The sequence below is a fragment of the Ovis aries genome, chromosome 2 (genome assembly GCF_016772045.2).
Source record: "Ovis aries strain OAR_USU_Benz2616 breed Rambouillet chromosome 2, ARS-UI_Ramb_v3.0, whole genome shotgun sequence".
NCBI lineage: Eukaryota > Metazoa > Chordata > Mammalia > Artiodactyla > Bovidae > Ovis > Ovis aries.
This window is the reverse complement of record NC_056055.1, coordinates 103,115,853-103,129,145: the sequence shown is the minus strand read 5'-3', so window position 1 is coordinate 103,129,145 and position 13,293 is coordinate 103,115,853. Positions and strand designations below refer to the sequence as shown.

The 13,293-nt window shown below is 43.7% G+C and overlaps 1 protein-coding gene across 6 annotated transcripts in view; it reads right to left on the bottom strand.

Moving 5' to 3' along the window:
* The window catches only part of EXTL3 (exostosin like glycosyltransferase 3), a 131,750-nt gene that overhangs the window by 82,670 nt on the left and 35,787 nt on the right, over positions 1-13,293 (bottom strand). For 4 of the 6 annotated variants that reach the window (XM_060409568.1, XM_060409567.1, XM_027964606.2 and 1 more), the window contains exon 3: positions 11,601-11,705. The exons of the other annotated variants lie outside the window; for them this stretch is intronic. The gene's annotated coding sequence lies outside the window, so the exon portion shown is untranslated. The remainder of the gene's footprint in view (positions 1-11,600; positions 11,706-13,293) is intronic. 6 annotated transcript variants of the gene reach the window in all.

The following is a 13,293-nucleotide window of genomic DNA, read 5'->3' as shown; positions in this document are numbered from 1 at the left end:
TGTGTATCCTGACCCATCCTGGTGCCTGAATCTGACACCTTCCTCATGCCTTCCCACTTCAGCTTGTCTTCCTGGCAAACATCTATTCAACCTGCAAAAGCCCACTAGATGTCAGTTCCTCTGTGAAGTCTTCCTTATCCTATGGAGTAACCACTCTAGTCTGCCTTTTCTACAAGACTATAGTATCTTAAAAAACTATTTATTATTTGTTTGCAGCCCACAGGCTCTCCAGTTGTGGCACGAGGGTTCAGTTGTAGCCGCACACAGGCTCAGCTGTCCTGTGGCATGTGGGATCTTAGCGCCCCCATATGCATGCTAAGTTGCTTCAGTCGTGTCTGACTCTTTGCAACCCCATAGACTATAGACCCCTAGGCTCCTCTGTTCATGGGGATTCTCCAGGCAAGAATACTGGAGTGGGTTGCCATGCCCTCCTCTAGGGGATCTTCCCAAACCAGAGATCGAACCTGCGTCTCTTATGTCTCCTGCACTGGTGGGCGGGTTCTTCACCACTAGTGCCATCTGGGAAGCCCCTTAGCACCACTATCAGGGATCAAACCTGTGGCCCCTGCATTGTAAGGTGGATTCTTAACTGCTGGGCCACCAGGGAAGTCCCAAGACTGTAATATCTTGATGGCCAGGAGCCTGCTTTATGTGCCTCTCTATAGCCAGCACCATGCATAGGCTGTGACACCTAGGGGGATCACAAAATTCATTCACTAAACAAAAATTCACTGAACACATACGATGTGAGGAGCATCACGGATACAACGAGCAAGGTAAAAAAAAAAAAAAAAAAAAACCTCTGCCCTCTTAGAATTTTTCATCTAATAAGGAAACTAGCAAGTAGGCAGATAATCTGAGCACTGTACTTAATTCTATGAAAGGGAGAAGCTTAGGGAGTTACATGCAGGAACACCTAATTCAGTTTGGAAGTAATTTCTTTAGCGATATATGCAGTCTTTGGAATCTTCAAGGAAAAACTGTTATGTGTACTCTAACTTTTTATTTATACTAGAGTACAGCTGATTAGCAATGTTGCAGCAGCTTCAGGTGCACAGCAAAGGGACTCGGCCATACATACACAGGTATGCATTCTCCCCCAGACTCCTCTCCCTTCCAGGCTGCCACCTAACAGTGAGCAGAGTTCCCTGTGCTGTACATGTTACACGTGTTTTTAAAGAACATCAATATTAAATTGTTATTACTACCAGTAACAGGGATATTTGTCCCTCCTGAGTAATTCTCCCTCCCTCTACTTGATTCTGAGAAGAAAAAATGTGAAAATAACTCTCTCCACAGTAGCTGCTGCCCAGGTAAGCAGCAGGCCCTGAAAGACTTTTCTTTGAAACAGAGCTGGGGAAGCAGTAAGTCCCTCAGTTGCTGACAGTAACAATAAGGGTGCTTAATCACTGTCCACTTTAAATGAGCTTCTTTAATCTTCAGAAGCTCTGTAAGCCCACAGAGGAAGAAAATGCTAAGAGGCAGAACTTCAATATGAAATTTACCTGCAGAGGTCTCTTCCCCCTCATCCATTTCTCCCCATTTGGGCCACAGGAAGCACAATTTGTGTTTCAACCATTGAGCAAACTAGGTCTGCCTATCCTAGACTTTCCAGAGAGGAACCCTGGATCCTCTTTAATGCACTATGAAAGGACACTGAGGCATGACACCTGTCATTAGTGGGTGAGCCTGCCGCCTTCCAGCCAATGAAAACACATCAAAGGACATCTGACCAAACTGAGCAAGCCTTACATTTACCGCACTGTGATGAAAATATCCGCTCAGAGGAAGAATGTGATCTGGATAGTTTTGCAGTTCTCTGGAGTTATAATTGGCTGCCTCTCTAGCTTTTGGCTCAATTTCAAGATTACATACATCATTAGCAAGCAACTTAACTGCAAATATACTAGATCAGGCGTTCTCAAACTTGAGATTTATTGAGAAGACTTGTTATAATGCAGATCTCTGAGTCCCACCTCTAGAGTTTCTGATTCAGTAGATCTGGGGTGAGACTGAGATTGTCTAGTTCTAACAAATTCCCAGATGATGCTGCTGTTGACCCAGGAAACATACTTTGAGAACTAGTAAAGTCAGGCTGATATAACTGCTATATCCAATGATCATTACCACCAAGAGAAGCTAATTTGATCTGCCTTAAGAAAACATCCCTGGTGGTCCAGTGGTTAAGAATCTACCTGCCAGTTCAGGGGACATGGGCTCAATTCCTGGTCCAGGGAGATTCCACATGTCTCAGGACAACTAACCCCATACTCCACAACTGCGGAAGCCTGCAGACTCTAGAGCCCATGCTCTGCGACAAGAGAAGCCGCTGCATGAGAAGCCCACACACCGCAACAAAGAGCAGCCCCCACCCTCTAACTAGAGAGAGCCTGTGAGCAGCAGTGAAGACCCAGCACAGCCAAAAATGAACAAACTAGTAAGTAAGAAAACTGTATCATAAGAAAGAATTGATGCTTTTGAACTATGGTGCTGGAGAAGACTCTTGAGAGTCCCTTGGACGGCAGGGTGATCAAACCAGTCAGTCCTAAAGGAAATAAGCCCTGAATATTCAGTGGAAGGTGGAGAAAGCAATGGCAACCCACTCCAGTACTCTTGCCTGGAAAATCCCATGGACGGAGGAGCCTGGTAGGCTGCAGTCCATGGGGTCGCTAAGAGTTGCACACGACTGAGTGACTTCACTTTCACTTTTCACTTTCATGCACTGGAGAAGGAAATGGCAACCCACTCCAGTGTTCTTGCCTGGAGAATCCCAGGGATGGGGGAGCCTGGTGGGCTGCCATCCATGGGGTCGCACAGAGTCAGACACGACTGAAGCGACTTAGCAGCAGCAGCAGCATTCAGTGGAAGGACTGACGCTGAAGCTCCAAAATATTGGCCACCTGATGCAAAAGAACCTACTCATTGGAAAAGATCCTGATGCTAGGAAAGATTGAAGGCAGGAGGAGAAGGCGGCGCAACAGAGGGTGAGATGGTTGGATGGCATCATTGACTCAGTGGACATGAGTCTGAGCAAACTGTGGAAGATAGTGAAGGACAAGGAAGCCTGGCATGCTGCAGCCCATGGGGTCACAAAGAGTCAGACACGACTGAACAACAAGAAGAATCATAAGGAAAGCAAATTCTCATTACAATGACCCACTTCCAAGCCTCCAGTGCCTCCACACTACTTAAGGGAAAACACAAACCAGGTATGAAAAACTAAGGTTCTAATACACAATCTATTATCTGAAAAATAACTGCAGCAAAGGCAGAGCATACCTACAATAAAGAAATCAGTCCCAGGACTTCCCTGGTAGTCCAGTGGTTGACACCATGCTGCCAATGCAGGAGGTACGGGTTCAAACCCAGGCCAGGGAACTTTAAAGTCCCACATGCCATGTGGCGTGGTGAAAAGATTTTTTCAAAATTAAGAAATCACTTCTGTAACTCTCCTGGGGCTCCCTTCTCCTCAGAGTGGTGCCAGTGGAAAGAAAAATCTGAGTAGCTAGTACTTTTATCGTAATTCAGTGACTGATGTGTTCACATCAGGTGAATCTGAGTAAAGGATTCAACCACCGTTTAAACCAGGAGCTGTGGAGTTGTCAGGAAAAGAATTTTCTCTCATCCTATCCTCTCCTTTCTTTTCGTAAAAGTGGAAGTGATTATCCAAAGACCAAATAACGTGGAGGAAGACGTATTTGTGATGGTTAAGTTTGTGTCAGCTTGACTGGGCTAAGGGGTGAGGGGTGGGTGTGCACAGGGCCCAGACATTTGGTCACACATGGTTCTGGGTGTGTCTGGGACAGTCTCTCTGAATGAGAGTCACACTTGAATTGGTAGACTAAGTCAAGCAGATTGCCCTCTCTAATGTTGGTGGACCGTGTCCAATCAGGCAAAGGCCTGAACTGAACAAACCAGCTGAGTCAGAGGGAACTCATTCTGCCTGACTGTTTAGCTGGGACATCCGGTTTTCTCCCACCGTTAGACTCAAAACTGAAACACTGGCTCTTTCTCAGTCTCAAACCTGCCAGTTTGGGGACTAGAACTTATACCGTCAGTTTTCCTGGGTCTTTGGGCTCAGATTGGAATAAAACCATCAGCTCTCCTGGGTCTCTGGCTTGCTGATTGCAGAGCTTAGGGCTTTTCAGCCTTTGCATGAGCCAATTCCTTACACTAAATATCTTCATATATAAACACACACACACACACACACACACACACACACACACACACACACACTCTGTTTCTCTGGAGACTCCTAGCTCATACCGCACTGGACCAAAATTTCTAACTCACTTCTGTTTTAAATTCAATACTTCATTAAAAATTAGCACTACTCCTAGAAACCAGTACCAAATCCCCTTTACAGGATGTCTGTACCTTGACATTTTGGTAGAGGTGATTCAGATCCTGTGATTCACCAGTGATTTAAGCCCTGTTTTGCTGTCAGCCCAGGAAGAGATGTCAGAGTGGAGATTTACCGGAAGGGAAACTTAAAACCTATTGTAATGCTGGATCTTCTCTGTTATTATCCGAGAGTGAAAAATATTAGAGGTGATATCAGAAGCAGAAACAGCACACACACTCTATGATTTGCAAGGATCCTGTTCCATGTCTGTCCACTGTCTTGACTCTTCTCCATGCTCTCTACAAAAATGACAAGGTTTCCTCTTTTCTCCTTTCCACTGTCCCCTGACTTTGTGCAACACACACACCTCTTCTCAAACTCTTGAAAGCTTGTAGATGTACTTTTTAAAGTCAAGAGGTAATGGGGGACATATCAATTAACAAAAGTAAGGCATAGAGAAGCATTTGCTAAGGTGGGAAGAGCAGGGACCCCCCTGGTGGATCAGGGGTTAAGACTTCGCCTTCCAATACAGGGGGTGCCAGTTCCCTCCCTGGTGGGGAAGCTAAGATCCCACATGTCTCCCAGCCAAAAAACCAAAACACAGAACAGAAGCAATCTTATTGCGAATTCAGTAAAGACTTCAAAATTGGTCCACATCAAATTATCTTTTTTAAAAAAAAGGCAAGAGTTGACGAGCTCAATGATATTAACACCCCACTCCACTGTAAATACTGATGCAGGTAATTACTTAAACAATTCTGTCATAAAAAAGCATGTCCCAATGCCCAGATGCACCGTATAATTGCAGTCAAGTTAGCTTGCCTTATAGTTACTGTAGTAAAGGCTGAATCGCCATTCAGAGCAAAAGAGCTAACCGTAGAGAGCCTCAGAGACTCGGCTTCTCTGAGAGCAGGCAAGGCTACCCTATACATTACTGGTACTTAGGAGATATTTGCCAATCTGTCAAACCCAGGGAGATATGGATATTAGTCATGATATAGGGAATACTGTTGGAATTGTCTTGAGAAGATTCAGATGATTTGAATCTGGGTCAAAATAATACTAATAGTAATGGTCAGTTCAGTTCAGTCACTCAGTCCTGTCCAACTCCTTGTGACCCCATGGACTGCAGCATTCCAGGCTTCCCTGTCCATCACCAACTCCCAGAGCTTACTCGAGTAACTCATGTCCATCGAGTCGGTGATGTCATCCAACCGTCTCATCCTGTCATCTCCTTCTCCTCCCGCCCTCAATCTTTCACAGCATCAGAGTCTTTTCCAATGAGGCAGTTCTTCGCATCAGGTGACCAAAATATTGGAGCTTCAGCTTTAGCATCAGTCCTTCCAGTGAATATTCAGAACTGATTTCCTTTAGGATGGACTGGTTGGATCTCCTTGCAGTCCAAGGGACTCTCAAGAGTCTTCTCCAACACCACAGTTCAAAAGCATTCATTGTTCAGCGCTCAGCTTTCTTCATAGTCCAACTCTCACATCCATATATGACTACTGGAAAAAATAGCTTTGACTAGATGAACCTTCGTTGGCAAAGTAATGTACCTGCTTTTTAATAATATTTAATAATATTAATGACCTAGTTTCCATTTAATGAGCAATGATCATTAGAGTTGTTATTCAGTCACTCAGTTGTGTCGGACTCTTTCCAACCCCACAGACTATAGCATGCCAGGCTATATCACCATTACAGTAATAGTTGATTATCATTACAGTAATAGTTAGCAACTCTAGAAAGAATGGGCTTCCAGGTGGCACTAATGGCAAAATCCACCTGCCAATGCAAGAGATGTAAGAGACTCAGTTTCAATCCCTGAGTCGGGAAGATTCCCTGGAGGAGGGCACGGCAACCCCCTCCAGTTTTCTTGCCTGGAAAATCCCATGGACAGAGGAGCCTGGCGGGCGACAGTCACCATCAGGAATAGTGGGCTGCAAGTGGGAGCAAGCAAACTCTCTCTCCAGCTCCATAAATGAAGCTCCTGTCTGTCTCTCTCTCCAGACAGGCAGAGGCACTGGTGGTTTTAGAAAATCGATTTCCAGGAAGTCGAGATACATTCAACCATGTATTTGTCTGAGATCCTGACTGTGATGAACAAATTCTTCCGTTCTCCGGGACCCCTCTCACTCATCCTAATCTTACGAGGGTATGTTTTCCCGGGCATCAAACAGAAAGAAAGATGGGAACAACCAGTGCCGGTGCGGAAGCAGCGAACAACTCTAAGGATAGATTAAATGTGGCTGTGCAAGTCAGGAGGTTTCAACAGAACCAAAGGGGGCTCAGTAGAGTCGCAAACAGACAGGACGTGAAAAATATTCATTTATTTATTTACCCCGTGTGGCATTTGTGGCTCAGTTGCTAAGTCATGTCCGACTCTTTGCAACCAGTTGAACTGCAGCACGCCAGGCTTTCCTGTCCTTCAGTATCTCCCAGAGTTTGCTCACACTCATGTTCATTGAGTCAGTGATGCCATCCAACCGTCTCATCCTCAGTTGCCACCTCTCCTGCCCCCAATCCTTCCCAGCATCAGGGTCATTCTAGGTAGCATGAGGGATCTTGGTTCCCTGACCACGAATCGAACCTGTGGCCCCTGCATCGCAATCTGGAGGCTTAACCACTGGACTGCCAGGGAAGTCTCCAAAACACAATTCTTGATGATAGATCCATATAGAACTTGGGACTCAGAATGAATTAAAAGAAGTAACTGAGAGTGCTGTAACAAAATGCTTTCCATCCCAAGCTAGTTTTTATATGAACAAAATTCTTCAGCAATTTCACTGAGACATAAAATCGATGAACACGACCCCTGACTCACTCCAGCAAAGAGTACCAACCCCCAATACTGGCAGACTTTATTTTCTTGGTCTCTAAAATCACTGCAGATGGTGACTGCAGTCATGAAATTAAAAGATGCCTGCTCCTTGGAAGAAAAGCCGTGACAAACCTAGGCAGTACATTAACAAACAGAGATATCACTTCACCAACAAATGTCCACATAGTCAAAGCTATGGTTTTTTTCCAGTAGTCATGTATGGTAAGAGTTGGACCATAAAGAAGGCCGAGTGCCAAAGAACTGATGCTTTCAAATTGTAGTGCTGGAGAAGACTCTTAAGAGTCCCCTGGACTGTAAGGAGATTAAACCAGTCAATCCTAGAGGAAATTAACCCTGAATACTAGAAGGACAGATACTGAAGCTCCAATACTTTGGCCACCTGATGAGAAGAGCCAGCTCATTGGAAAATACCTTGATGCTGGGAAAGATAGAAGGCAGGAGGAGAAGGGGATGACAGAGGATGAGATGGCTGGATGGCATCACCAACTCAATGGACACTAGTTTGAGCAAACTCTAGGAGATAGTGAAGGACAGGGAAGCCTGGCATGCTACAGTCCATGGGTCACAAAGAGTTGAATACGACTTAGCAACTGAACAACAACTGTGATAAAAAGCTCATCACAGTCATCTAAGGGATATATTTCCACTAAAATGTAACTTTATATTTACTATTCGCTCATTTGAAACAGATTGTTAATTTTACCAGACGTATTACTAAAACTATAATGACAGCTCCATCAGAAGAAATTATTCAATGGTCACAGGAGGTAAGGCTATAGGAAACAAAAATATATTAGTGTCAATGGGTTAACATTAACATTTTTGCTTATTAATAAATAAGACTACCAGTAAAGGATTTCAAGCATAAAAATGTATGTAAGAAAAGTCTCTGTGAGAAGTGGAACGGAAATTCAAGTTCGGGGGGAAAAAGGAATGATAAAAAGGTCTGATGTTAAGGAGCGCGTGTTCCTGTATTGTTCTAGTGGTTGATGGCGGGTATCAAACACTATCAGACTCCTCTGAATACGGTTAGAAGAATCATGTAACAGTTCTGAGTATGCACGCCATACATATGTATATGCACAAATCCAGATATATACAGACACAGTCAGCCTTCCACATGCTCAGGTTTGAATATGTGGATTCAACCAACAGCAAATTGAAAAATCAGTACACGAAAAAAAAATTTTCCAGAAAGTTCCAAAAAGCAAAACTAAAATTTGCTGCACACTGGCAAATATTTTTTATATATCATTTACATTGAATTTAAAGCTATTTGCATAGTATTTACATTGTGCTAGGTATTATAAGCAATCGAGAGGTGATTTAAAGAGAGGCTGTGTGTAGGTTATATGCAAATATGACACCATTTTATATAAGGGATTTGAGCATCTTTGGATTTTGGAATCTGCCAGGGGGTTCTGGGATCACTTTATATAATGTATATCATATGTGATATATACACGATAATAAAGCATCAACATGAATATACTTTGTGGTGAGATTATGCAATTACATACAATAGCCAAAATTTATCAAATCCTACACTTTAAATTGACAGATTTTATTGCGTGTAAAAGAAAAAAATCCCAAGCAAATAAAGAGAGGAAAACTTGCTCCATTAAAATAAAAATTGAAAAAAAAAAGGAATAGAGGGATATTTCCTTAGTATGATGGATATGATTTGTGTGTATACAAGCTTAACACATGTAGAAATACACATGTATATAGGTCTGCTGAACAATTATTTTTTTTAAGTCAATACCGACAATACACTTTAAAATATATCCTTTACAAGCTATTTAAACCTGAAATAAATTCTTAGATATAGGCTGTAAATGTGTGAGGGGGCATGTAATCTCCCAAAATTCCCCTGGATGCTATGCAAGCAAAAAACTGGAAGACCACTGGATACCAGTAGAGGATCATACATGTGGGGGAATCCAGCTAAAAACTGAGAGGACAGAAAAACCATTAGTACGTTCTTGCTGCTAGGGTGTAGGGAGATGAAATTACAGTGGTGCAGTGTCTACGCTCTTTGCTGTTCAGTCACCAAGTTGTCGTACTCTTTGTCACCCCAGGGACTGTAGCCCACCAGGCTCCTCTGTCCATGGGATTCCCCAGGCAAGAGTACTGGAGTGGGATGCCATTCCCTTCTCCAGGGGATCTTCCCAACCCAAGGATCGAACCTGGGTCTCCTGCCTTGGCCATCAGATTCTTCACCACTGAGCCACCTGGGAAGCCAGTGTTTACATTGTGTCATTATAATTTAACAGCTATACAAAGTTAAAAAGCAGCTTTTTGTTCTCCTGCTTATCATGGGGCAGGCACTGGCACAGAAGAGGAAAAGAAGTGGCAGGACAGGCTCTCAGTTAGACTGGCTGATGCCAAGACACCACTGGATTGAATCTGGTGAAATGACACTCCGGGGACTTCCCAGGTGGTCCAGCGGTTACGACTCCATGCTCCCTGTGCAGGGGGCCTGGATGTGATCCCTGCTTAGGGAACTAGATCCCACATGCTGCAACTAACAGTCTGCATGCTACAACTAAGACCCAACACAGCCAAATAAATATTAAAAAGAAACCAACAAGCAAAAACTGACACAGGTTCAGGAGAGAAGCCCACGTGTCAGCAAGCGGACCTGCTGCAACACCTCATCTCAAGATTTATTCCATAATTACTGAAACAAGGCCTCATAATTACTTTAGGGAGAGAAATCCGTGCAGCTGAATCCTAACCAAGTACAGAAATCTTTTCATCATTAAGGTTTAATTGGCTTCTTCTCCCAAATTACACTAGAAACAAATTTATTGTATTCCTAGGGTATCATATTGTATTATTTATAAATGCAGACAATTCAAAAGCAATAAAATGCTTGGCCCTTGCTCTCAATAAACTTGCCATCTAATTGGGAGGACAACATCCAAATTAAAACAACTGAAGAACCCGCCAAAGTAACATGTAAGCAGTATGTAATAATCCCCCAAGAGAAACAAGTATTCTCAGACTCTCCCAATGGAAGGATAAATTGGTACAAGCCCCTATGGAAGGAATTGTGGGCACAGAGATCAAAATGACAACTGAATTATCTCCTTTGACCCAGTTATATAACTTCTGGGACTTTATCCTTTAGCCATACTTAAGAAATAACATATATATACATTCTTCATTACAGCATTATTCAAAATAACAAAAGACTGGAAAGAACTCAAGTATCCTTGAAAAGAGGACTAGCTAAATAAATTATGCTACTTATATACAGTGGAAGATTTTGAAGGTATAAAAATGCATGAGAAAGCTTTCAATGCAGTGGTATTTTTGAAAGTCTCCAAGATATATTAAGCAGTGGGGGAAAAAAAAAAACCAGCAAGGTATAGAAAATGTGTGTACAATGCCTCCTTTTGTTTGCAAGAAGGGGAAAATGAAAATACAGAATATACTGGAGGGTATGTGTATATACTTATAGCTGATTCACTGTTGTTATATGGTTGAAACCAGCACAATATTGTAAAGCAATTATCCTCCAATTAAAAAAAAATTTTTTTTAAGAATGTATCTGTATTTGCTTTAACATTCATTAAGTAAACTCTGAATGAATACACACAAAAACTAAAAGCTGTCACACAGAGTGAAGTCAGAAAGCGAAAAATGTCACCTGGAAAAATGGTGCAGACAAACCTATCAGCAAAGCAGAAACAGAGACTCAGACGGAGAACAAATGTCTGGACACCGAGGGGGAAAAGAGGGTGGGAAGGACTGGGAGACCGAGACTGACATACGTGCACGAATATGGATAAGTCAGACAATGAGAACCTACCATATAGCACAGCGCTTTTGAACTGTGGTGTTGGAGGAGACTCTTGAGAGTCCCTTGGACTGCAGGATCAAGCCAGTCAATCCTAAAGGAAATCAGTCCTGAATATTCATTGGAATGACTGACGCTGAAGCTGAAATTGCAACACTTTGGCCAGCTGATGCAAAGAACTGACTCACTGGAAAAGACCCTGATGCTGGGAAAGAGGAGAAGGGGACGACAGAGGATGAGATGGTTGGATGGCATCACCAACTTGATGGACATGAGTTTGAGCAAGCTCCGGGAGTGTGTACACACACACCTTACTCTCTCTCCAGCTGAGAGTCATCCTTGGTGAAGGACAGGGAAGCCTGGTGTGCTGCAGTCCATGGGGTCGCAAAGAGTCAGACACGACAGAGCGACTGAACTCAACTGGATAGCACAGGGCACTCTACTTAGCGCTCAGTGGTGACCTCAACGGAACAAAAATCCAAAAAAGAGGGGGTATGTGTATACTCATGGCTGATGCACTTTGCTGCAGAGCAGAAATTAACACAACACTGTAAAGCAACTATACACCAATTAAAAAAAAAATTAAAAAACAAGCTGATTACCTGCAGTGAGTAGCGGAGGGTAAGCAGAAGGTGAAGGTCTCAGGGCAGGTGGGAGAATTGCCGTCTATAAGGCACAGACATACTCTGAGCCATATGAATGTCCTCCTGTTCAAAACAGTGAAGGAAACGATGAAAAAACATCCCCCAACAAGGTATAGCAGGATGAGGAGGAAGCTGCCTTCTGCAGGAGGCCTCCCTGCCCTGGGTGGAGCTTGGACTTAAGCTTTGGGTAGCTCAGTGAACACAGGGATACTGAGAGAGTGGAGAGCCCACAGCTCGGGCACTGGCAGCACCCAGGGCTTCTGAGCCGCTGCCAGATGAACCACGTCCTCCAGGTGCCCCTCCTTCACCACGGCCGGAGCCCACTGCTCTGCCTCCCCCCAGGGGCCAGGATGCTCATGACCCTCTGCCGGGAGCCAGTGTGAAGAATCCCGCCCGTGACAAGGTCATGAGGAAGGAAGCTGACATACGCAAGGCGTGCTCAGACTTCAGGGGCCCCTCTGGAAATTCCTAAGCATGTACCCCAACAAAAATCTGCCGGTTTTTGTGCTCTGCTTTTCCACTCTTCTGACATTCTTTGGAAAAAGTCAATTCAGGGCTTTAGTCTTCTGCATTTGAAAGTGTTTAAATCCAAAAACCCCTCTGATGGCTTTTTAGCCTGCCTGCAGGACTCGTACAGCTGCGCGTGTGATTGTTTGAGGCCTCCTGACCGCAGGAGGCACAGGAAGCTTAAAACATCCCAGGAATGTAGGAGCTTCCGAAGAGTTAAAATCTTTAGAATAGGACTGATTAAAAGTTTCATTTGTTGAGCCAATGCTTGCTGCTAAATTTTCAAATCCTTTGTTTTTAGATATAGTTGGTATATAGAAAAACAAGTAGTAGACTTGGTATTAGCAACATTAGATCTTTGAGTTAAGTACCTTCTTTGTTATAACCCACTGCACCTTTGTTCTATAGAGATGTAACTTTAGCGCTTTAAGGAGATGTAGATTAAAGAAAAACACTTCAGGGGAAACAAAATTAACATTCATTAAGGAAGAGAGCCAAAAAGTGTTAACAAGCCTCTTGGCCAGAAGATAATGTAAATCACCTGAGACCTTTTATATACAAAATGATGTATAGAAAGAGTCTAGGCTGCGAACGCTACATAATTTTGTGTTACCCATTGATCTCCATGTTTTATCAAAAGTATAAAAGGCCTTCTGAACAATAAAGGATGGGACCAGTTTCTGGGACCAGTCTCTCGGACTAGTCTCTTGGCCTGGTTTCTTGGGAATCTGGCGCCCCCCCCCCCCCCCCCCCCCCCCCCCCCCCCCCCGCCGTGTCACTCTCTCTCTTCTTCTCTCCCTTTCCCTCTCTCTGCTCTGCTCTTTAATTTCAGGCTGAATTTCCATCTGGGGCGCGGAGGCTCGCCAGGTCTACTTACTTGCCCTGGCTGTTAAGACCTGCGCAAAAGGGAGCCTAAGGTGAGGCACCCTTAGATATTCAAGCGAGCGCCGGTGGCCCAACGTAGATGGTGCAAATTCCTTGTCTGGAATTTTATTGGTCTTCCGCGTAAACCAAGCTATTCAGCCCTCTTCCTCCACTTAATCTTCCTACTACACTATAGTTTCTTAATCTAATCTTATATTAATAAATAAACAAGTTTTTCCACGCCAACGCCGTCCACCCTTCGAATTCCCTGGATCCACCC